This window comes from Pongo pygmaeus, chromosome Y (genome assembly GCF_028885625.2).
Source record: "Pongo pygmaeus isolate AG05252 chromosome Y, NHGRI_mPonPyg2-v2.0_pri, whole genome shotgun sequence".
Taxonomy (NCBI): domain Eukaryota; kingdom Metazoa; phylum Chordata; class Mammalia; order Primates; family Hominidae; genus Pongo; species Pongo pygmaeus.
In genome coordinates, this window is record NC_072397.2 from 29,947,076 (window position 1) to 29,957,297 (window position 10,222).

The 10,222-nt window shown below is 35.1% G+C and overlaps 1 pseudogene; it reads left to right on the forward strand.

Moving 5' to 3' along the window:
• Positions 1-3,448: 3,448 nt before the first annotated feature.
• Positions 3,449-4,001, forward strand: LOC129025722 (testis-specific XK-related protein, Y-linked-like; annotated as a pseudogene).
• Positions 4,002-10,222: the final 6,221 nt, after the last annotated feature.

The window sequence follows — 10,222 nt, forward strand, 5'->3', positions numbered from 1 at the left end:
TCTTTTATTATTACATTAGTAGAAGTAGTGAAAATGAACATCCTGGTCTTCCTTCAGATCTTCTCAGAAAAGCTTTCATCTTTTAATTCCCTTTGAGTGTAATATTAGCTAAAGGTTTGTATATATGGCATTATCTGGTTATTTGGTTCTATGTCTTTTGTTGTGTTGAGTTACAGTTGTTCCATGCATAATTTGTTAAGAGATTTTATTGTGAAAATGTTGAATTTTGTCAAAACTTTTTTAACTTATTGAAATGACTGCACAGATATTGTTCTTTATTTTGATGATGTGATGTATGACATTTAATGATTCCAATATATTAAAACATTCCTGCATCCCTGTAATCTCACTTGATCATGGTGAATGATTTCCTAAATGGTCATTATAAGTCATTTCCCCAGTATTTTATTGAGGATTTTTACATTATGTTTATCAGATATATTAGCGCATAGTTTTCTCTTTTTTCTTGTATCTTTGTCTGGTTTTGTAATCAGCATAATGCCATCCCAATGGAATGAGTTGGAACAGTTCCCATATCTTCCTTTTTGTTTTATGTTTTGACTAGGTTAAAAAAAAGCGGCAGTAGTTTCTTTTTTGTGGCAGGTAGAATGCAGCAGTGAATACATCAGGTCCAGGGCTTTTCTTTAATAGGTGACCTTTTATTGCTGATTTGATTTCTTACCATTAATTTGCTTCTGGGTATCAATTATGGTATCTCTTTTATGGCTCTGATTTCCTTTATAAGGGGCTTTGTTTTCTTTTGTTTTGTTTTGTTTTGTTTTGTTTTGTTTTCTTTTTTTACTTTTGAGTTTAGATTTTTGTTTTTCTAACTCCTTCATTGAAACATCAAGTTGTGTATTTGATGTCTTCTTGTAGTTGAAGGCATTTATTGCCATAACTTCCCTCTTAAAACTGTTTTGGTTGAATCTCATAGGTTTTGGTGTGTTGTGTTTCTATTTTTGCCTAAAGAAATATGGTGATTTTTTTTGAGATGGAGGTTTGCTCTTTTCTCTAAGGTTGGAGTGCAATGGTGTGATTGTGGTCACTGCAACACTCACTTCCTGGGTTCCAGTGATTCTCCTGAGTTCCAGTGATTCTCCTGACTCAGCTTTCTGAGTAGCTGGGATTACAGATGTCCAACAATACACCCAGCTTATTTTTGTATTATAATAGATAAACTGTTTCACCATATTGTCCAGGCTACTCTCAAGCTCCTGACAACATATGATCCACCTGCCTTGGCCCCCAAAATTGCTGAGGATACAGTCATGAGCCATCACACCCAGCTCTACCACACTCTTAAATGCCAGTGTCTGATACATTTGCTCTTTGGATGTTATCCCATTAGTCTCATGAATCTTATTTATGTTTTCTCCCCTGACTGTACATTTTGAATTGACTTGTCTGTGAGTTTTGCTGCTTGACCACTTCTATTGTCACTAAAGTCAATTGCATTTTTTATTTTGTTGTGTTTTATTCTTCAAGATTTCTGTTTGTTTTTTCCTCCCATTTTTTAATCTCTTGTGTAAGTTCTCTGTGTAAATTCTCTGTGTAAAATCTCTTATGTAAATTCTCTGATAAATTTCAGAATTCTTTGTGTTTTGCTGTAGTTCAATGCATTGTCTTAAAACAAGTATTTTGAATTCCTTGTCAGGCCATGTGTCCATGCCCATCTCTTTTGGGGCAGTCACCACCACCGCTTTATTTTAACCACTTGATGCCATCATGTTTCTCTCATTGATCCTAATGCTTGTGACTATGCCTCAATTTCTGTGCAGTGATGTATGTGCCTAATTCGGTGTTTGTAGTTTGTCTTTGTTTGGAAGCTTTCTTCCACAGTAAGACTGTCCAGAGATTCAGGGCAATGAAAAGAAGGAAATTAAAGTCTTTAAGCCTACTATAGCTTCAGCCCTGGTAGCATGAGGGGAAACATTAATGAGCAGACTTTCATGGCAGGAGTAATTTGACCGACAAAGTTGATTCAGTGCCAGGTTGCACCTGCATCACATAGTTGAGCACTGGGTGCACTCAAGGCCTGTATCTTCCATGGCCTGCCCTCTGAACTTTATTCCTGTCTGAGGTTACTGTAGTCAATCAACAGGAATATTGACTGTAACTCAGCTCCATTCTGCTGAGGTCATAATTTCTAATCTGTTGCCGGGGTTGGTCTACATGATTACCCCTGAGTTTCAATCTCCCAAAGTGCTGGGGTAAAGGGACAGGCAAATAAAAGTACTATGCCTACTTCCTTTGACCAAGCAAGCCTCCCACCTCTGCCTCCTGAATAGTTAAGACTACAGGAATGTGCCACCATGCCTGGCTAACATTTTTGGTGTTTTGTTGTTGTTTTTGTTGGGCTCAAGTGATCTAATCACCTCATCCTTCTAAAGTGCTAGGGTTACAGGTATGAGTCACTGCACCCAGCTAAAATTTACTTTCTAAAATTTAACTTTTAGGTCATTTCCTTTTATTCAGTCTTATTTCTCATAAATGCAGTTAAGAATGTTATTGCTTTAGAGTTTCTCTTTGGGTATTCCTGAAGGAATAAATGGACTCGATAGTAATTTTCTAAATGGTGTTAGAAAACGAATAATTACTTTAGATGAGTAAAGACTATTTGTCCTCTTTTTGCTTTCTGTCTTCATTTCATTGTGTATAAAGACTGTATTATTTTAACCCTCCTGTATATGTGAAATGAATTTTTACTCTTTCAACTGAATGTAGTAGAAGATTGTTTGAACTGATTATACAACTAGTATATAATTTTGGTTTTCTTCCTTGTGCATATTAGTCTAATTATTGGGATAAAAATGTCAAAATTAAATTAATTTTCTTCTTAAAAACTTTCTGATAAAATTACCTAAATACACATAAACAAAAACATGACCACACATATCACTTAATTTCTAAAACTTTTAATTTTTCTGCTTCTCTAGTACCTCGTATTCCATCACTCAGCAAAATCTGGCAGCTCCACTTCCAGAATTTACTTGAACTCCACAGCTTATTTCTGATTTCCTGTTATCACCATAGTCTAAAACACAGTTTATATTGCATTTGCCTCCCATTTTACACTGTAATTTCCTACTTTACACTCTAAGTTTCTATAAAAAAGAAACCACTTTTTCAAGATCTAATTCAGGTAATTTTATTTGTTCTTAATTGAGACTTCTTTCTAGGTGATGTCACACCTTATAGCATCAGACATGAATGTCTCTATCCAATTTCATGTGTTCCAGTTATTTTATTTTGAGGGAATGTGGATATACATTTATAAATTTGGGTGTGTATTCACTTATTATTTGTTTTTCCCCGGTGTAATATATGTTTTGCATGCATATATTTACTAAATCCCTGATAATGGAAAGATAACAATTCTTTTTTTTTTTTCTTTCTTCTAAGTAAATTATTTTCTGAAGGAGGTGGGTTGGGAGAAATATATCTTAACATGGCAAGTTTAAAAGAGAAAGTGGCCATTGCTAATGAAAATTATTCTCTAACATTTTTGTGTTTATCTTTAATAGCATTGATGATGATTGCTGATGACATATTCCCTCTTCTCAGTTGTGTAGGTGCCATTCACTGCAATATACTGGCCATCCACACTGGCAACGTCTTTGCTGCCATTAAGCTACAGGTGGTAAAATTCACCTATGTCATGATATGGCGTTCCTTGGTGATTATCTCACATGTAGTGACTCTGGCATTTTTCCCTGCATCTCTGAAACAGGGGAGCTTGCACGTTCTATTAATCTTATATTTTGTATTATTGTTGACACCATGGCTGGAGTTTTGGAAAAGTGGAGCTCATCTTCCTCCCAACACAGAAAATAATTCCAGTTTGGTGGGTAACTATGGATGCTTATCTTAATCATGCTAGTTATATGCTGCCATCAATTCTCCTGCTGGCCAGCAGTGAAACTGCAGCTGTCAAATGAGGAATTAATTGATAAGGGACAGAGGTGGGCCATACAATCTACACTACAGCTTTCAGTTTTTAGAAAATGTAATAATAATATTGATATTTGTGTTCTTTGTAGGGAACATTTTACTGAAGTCTTGTGACTCAATAATTGCTGTGTAGCTCATCATAACCTGCATATTAGCCATTGGCTTTATGCTCCTCTTCTGTCAGTATTTGCAACCAAGATGGTCAGGCAAAGTATTGCCAGGAGATGTTGAAAATTATTCAGAAGCACAGTGATATTGTGTAAGCATCTGGAGAAAATTCAGTTAAAAGAATAAAAGTAAGCAGCTGAGGAATTACTATCACTCATGGAGAAGGGTTGGATATTTTCAATAAATGAGTATGCAATATCCATATATACTTTCACAGAACAAAGAGTAAAGAGGGTAAGTGTTACTTTATAAAGATACTCATAAAATATTATAAACAACAAAATCTTGGAAGTAGTTTCTAATGAAATTGATTTTTCTAATGTGACTATGCATTAATAATTTTTATTTTCTTAAATATAATTCTACAACTTTTTAAACAAAACAAAATCAAAATTGATCTGACTCCAAAAACTAGGCAGAAGAAATAACCATAATACATTTTTCACCTAGTACATTTTTGGAACCTATACCTTAAATTTAGTAAGTTTTTGTAATATAGCATATACATTATCAGTGAACATTTTCTTTTCACCCTTTTCCCTCTGCAGTGCAGAAACGTTTTAGTTTGACGTAATGTGATCCAATTGTTTTTCATTGTGCTTTTGTAGTCTGTACTTTTGGGGTTATAGAATTGAGTTTTCAAAAACACAATTAAATTAAAAATAAGAATTACCACATAATCCAGCTACTCTGCTTCCAAATATGTACTCAAAGGATATAAAATTAACATGTCAATGAGATATCTGCACTTCTATTTTCATCTCAGCATTATTCATAGCAGCCAAGATATGGTAACAATCCAAGTGCTCATCAACACATCAACAGATAAAGTGTGGCACATATACACAATGAGATATACTATAGAGCCTTAAAAATGGAGGCTGATCTTTTATTTATTTGTTACCAAATGAATCAAATTGGAAGATATTATGCTTAGTGTAATAAGAGAGGCACAGAAAGACAAGTATAGAATGATCACAATTATATGTAAAATCTAAAAAAGTTGAACTCATTCAAACTGTGAATATGTCAGATGTGGTGGCTCATGCCTGTCACTCCAGCACTATGGAAGGATGAGGTGGTTGGATCACTTCAGGTCAGAAGTTTGAGGACACTGTGAGTCATAGTTGTGTCACTGTACTCCAGTCTAGGCAATGCAGCAAGGCCCTGAATCTTTCTACAAACACACAAAAAATAGTCGGAGATTGGAGTGTGGGGTGGTGATGAGAGTGGATTGAGAAAGGAGAGGTGTTCATCAAAGGGTAAAAAATTTCAGTGATACAGGAAGAATTTCTGGTGATCCTTTGCACCAAATGGTGATCACAGTTAATAAATATCAACTTCAAAATTGTTTAATAAAAAAAAGACAGGCTTGATGGCTCATGTCTGAAATCCTAGCACTTTGGGTGGCCATGGAGGGAGGATCAGTAGAGGTCAGGAGTTCAAGACCAGCCTGGCCAACACAATGAAACATTGTCTCTACTGAAAATAAAAGAATTAGCCAGCTTTGGTGGCATGCTTATCTCACCCCAGCTACTCGAGTGGCTGAAGTAAGACAATAACTTGAACTTGGGAGGTGGCAGTTGAAATGAGCTGAGTTTGCACCAGTGCACTCAAGTCTGGGCAACAGAAGCAAAACTCTATCTCAAAAATACAGATTGTTTAAAACATAGAGTTTATATATTCTTACCACAAAGAAAGAAATGGTATATATGTGAGGTAATGGATATGGTAACTAGCACAATATGATTATTTTGCAATATATACATGCATTATAAAAGCACTTTGTGTCCCATAAATATTTATATTTGTTAATTTAAAATACAAATTTTAATAGAATGAATTACAGTTAAAATAAACTTGGCTTAATATACATAGACAGTAATATATGCTAAAGTTTTCTTCTATTTTGAATATTTGGCTTCTATTATTTCTTGAGGAAACAATCACCATGGGAAGGGATGAAGAACACTAAAGCTTAACGTTGTATGATTTACATTATTTTGTTGTGGTTGGTCTTTCTCCTTTTTTTCTTTCTACAAAAGCAATGGTGACAACTTTCTTATTCACACTTTCTTTTGAGTTTCTTTCTCCTGAGAAATCACCACCAAAAATAAAACTTGTGTAGATTTGTGTATATATTTTACTGCTGCTTGTTATGACTCTGTTGCCTTTGCTTTGGATTTCTCAGCTTCTTAAAACACCGATTTGCTTATTATTTTTTTTTCTCTGTACCATTACTGCTTCACTCTACCTGCAGGATCCTTTCTTTTTATTTTACTTTAGTTTAATTTTTTTCAGAGAGAGTCTCTGGCACAATCTTGGCTCAATGCAACCTTAGCCTCTCGGATTCAGGTGATTCTTCTGCCTCAGCCTCCTGAGTATCTGATATTACAGGCATGCACTACCACACTTGGCTAGTTTTAGAATTTTTAATTATGATGGGGTTTCACTGTGTTGCCAAGGCTGGTCTCAAACTGACCTCAAATGATGTGCCCCCTCAGCCTCCCAAAGTGCTGCAATTACAAGTGTGTGATGCCACACCCGGTTTGATCATTTTCTTTACTAGATCTACATGCTGCTTCTCTTAGTCCTACATATGCCACTGTCAACTCACTTATTTATTTTCTGTGATAGGAAGACTCATGTAAAGAGTTGGCCCTGACAAAGTTTAATTTTATTTTTTCTTAACTCTCCTTTCTTAAGGCATTTACCCTGTTTTTAGAATCATATTTTATACTTGTCACTAAATCCCATATATCACTTGTCTGTTGCATATTACTCAAACAGTGATGTGTATCTTTAAAACTGATTCACACCATCATTCTTGAAATACTATTTTGCTTTGGATTACATGACTCAACTTTCATCTGATTTTTCTATTTAATTGTCAGTGTGTTTTGCTTCATTTTATCTAATAGACATCTGTTCATTAGATCATTAATTAACTACACAAAATATGTGTTTCTCTTTCCCTTTCTCCTTCCCCTTTTCCCTTCCCTTTTTCTTTTCTTTCCTTTTCTTTTATTAAGAAAGTGTTCTGTTACCCAGTGTGGAGTGCAATAGTGAGATCTTGACTGACTACAACCTCAAATTGCTGGGCTCAAGCAACTTTCCTGCATTGATATCCTCATTAGCTGAGACTACAGATGCACACCACCACACCTGGCTTTTTATTGATGTTGTTTTGAGACAAAAGCCTCTTAAGTTTTAAACCTGTAGTTCTAAGGAATTCAACCAGTGATATGATCTCTGAATTTCTATACATTGTGCTTTTCTTTTTTTTTCTTGAGTGCCCCAAGATTAAGATAGCTAAATTTAAAACTTCCCCTGAACTTCTTTACACTTTCTACATGACTCTCTCCCATCATTTTTTGTCCAAAAGTACATCACCTATATAACATAAAAACTGAGGATATTCCAAATACGATTATTTTCCCTCATGTCTTTCATATTTTATCTTTAACAACTTATTTCTTATCTACCACCTACAAATTCTTTTTTCTGATTGCTGTTTATGCATTAAAGGTGAGGTCATCATTTATTGTTCCCTAAATGATAGTATCTACATCTTAATTTACTTCTTTCTTCTGTGTTACCCTGTTCAATTTATTTTTCATTGAGAGTCTAGAATTATTCTACTTTTCAACGAATAAAACACATCTCTTTTCTTTTCCTTTCTGTTCTTGTTCCTTTCTGCTTTACTATTAACTGTTACTTTACGAAATGAGGAGCCATTTCAGTGTTATTTACTATTATATCCACCGTTTTAGAAGCCATTACAGTGTTATTTACTATTATATCTACCATTTTAAGCTAGAATTCTCAGATATAATAATTTCTCTCTAAGTGTTTAATATTATAATAAACAATACAACTTTGTAATTTCAATATTAAATTGTTGAATACTAAGTCTATATAGTACTTATGAAACAATATTTTAGTTGACTTGCAGATAAGCTTATGCTATTTTTTCACTCACTCCTTCCATTTCTATCCATCCTAGCTATAAGACTTTTAGAGGTGTGAACTAGACATATTCTTCTCTATACTTGAGAGCATGTTGAAGTTATATGAATAAAGAAATGTACGCTGACCATTTAATTCATATTAATAAATATAAATGTTTAAAATTTAAAATTTATGTAAATGTTTTTATTACTTAAATGTATTATTACAGTTATTATTTACATTTTTTATTATTCAAAACTCAATACGGGAAACAAACGTGGAAAAATCTCAAGTAATTCTATATTTATCATTCCTTTTATCATAGAGGTCACAAGCCTTCTCCTTACTGGTTAGGGCCATATTTCCACAACAATAATAACATTTCACTTTTCATTTCCCAGTGAAATCTTAGGAGTGTCTTTTGAAATCTATATTGATATGCCTACAACTGCCCAGTGTAATTCTGTCTACTTAGGAAGGTATGACTCTACAAGATGAATATGATAATGTCTTGAAATATCACACTTACATTTAATTATACAAAACACCACTAATGTAATAATAATATATCAGCTGCACATTATGTAGTCTATATAGAGAGTTAATTTTTAAACTCAAATACTTTAGTTAGAGACTGTGAGATTAAACTGGCCCAAGATGGAACTGAATTATCTGTAACAACTACCACACTGTGGTGAAATTAAGTAAATGAACTCTTAATAATTTGGAAAGCAATAAAGTCATATCACTTAAAAGTTGCTAACAGAAACATATATTTCTTAACTATTTCTTATTACATGAAAGACAGAATGGCTTTCATGATAATGATGGAAGCAGTGTCAAATGAAATCTTACAAGACAATCTGGACATGATGGCTCCATGACTGTAATCCCAGCACTTTGGGAGGCTGAGGCAGGTGGATTACTTGAAGTCAAGAGTTTGAGATGAATGTGGCCAACCTGGTGAAACCCCCCTCTACTAAAAATAAGAACATTATCTAGGCATGGGGGTGCATGCCTCTAATCCCAGCTACTCAGGAAGCTGAGACAAGAGAATCCCTTGAACCTTGAAGGCAGAAGCTGCAGGGAGCCGAGATCGCACCACTGCCCTCTGGCCTGGGTGAGAGAGTGACTCCATCTCATAAAAAGACCTCTCTGAACATTAAAAAGCAAGGTAGATTTAATGAAGTTTCTATTTTATGTTGTCATTAAAGTTAATTGTGTTTAAAATGAAGAGATATAAGGAAGAGAAAACAACCTCAGACTTGATTTTTGGAGCTCTAGAATCTAATAATGTAACTCAGGGGTGTGTTTAATGAAGAAAGACCTGACCTCTAAGTTTGGGCAAGACAGTATGTGGCATTTTAACTGACCATCATCACCCACTCCATGGCTTCATGGCAACTGTGAGGAATATTAAATTCTAGATGCAGATTTTGATGCACGTGTGGAAATATGGAGCTTATCTCGAATAATTGTGGTTGTGTGATTTAAAATGTCTGAGGCTCCCTTAGAGATTATTAGCTCAGAGGCTTTTCTTCAGCCCACCTCAGAGCTTTCTTGGGGGCAGATGTTGACTCCCAGGAGGCATTTGTGGAAAGGAAATATACTAGTCGGAGCCACCAGTAGCAAGGAATAAGAGTCAGATCAAGCAGTACACAAACAAAATGCCTGGAAAGAAGAGGCTGGTGAAGAAAATTGATGAGGAAAATCAGCTTTGTAAAACTCTCACAGTTTGTTGCTGTTTATTTTGCATTGGGTTTTAAATAGTCACAGAACTTGCCCTGTGACCCACATTGGAGTCCTGTGGCATGATCATGGCCTACTGCAGCGGCAACCTCCCTGGGTTCAAATGATCTTGCCACCTCAGCCTCCTGAGCATCTCACCTCTCTGGACTCCACCAATCCTCCCCCCCTCAGCATTTCACAGTACAGGCATGGGCCTCCAAAACTAGCTTATTTTTGTATTTTTTTATACAGAAGAGATCTTGTCATGTTGTCAAGGCTGGTCTCATACTTCTGGGCTCAAGTGATTTGTTCTCCTAAACCTTCCAAATTGGTGGGATTACAGATATGAACCACCATACCAAGACTCCTACTGGTATATTTAGAAGGATATAAGAATGTCCATTTTGAATGCACGCATGGAGAA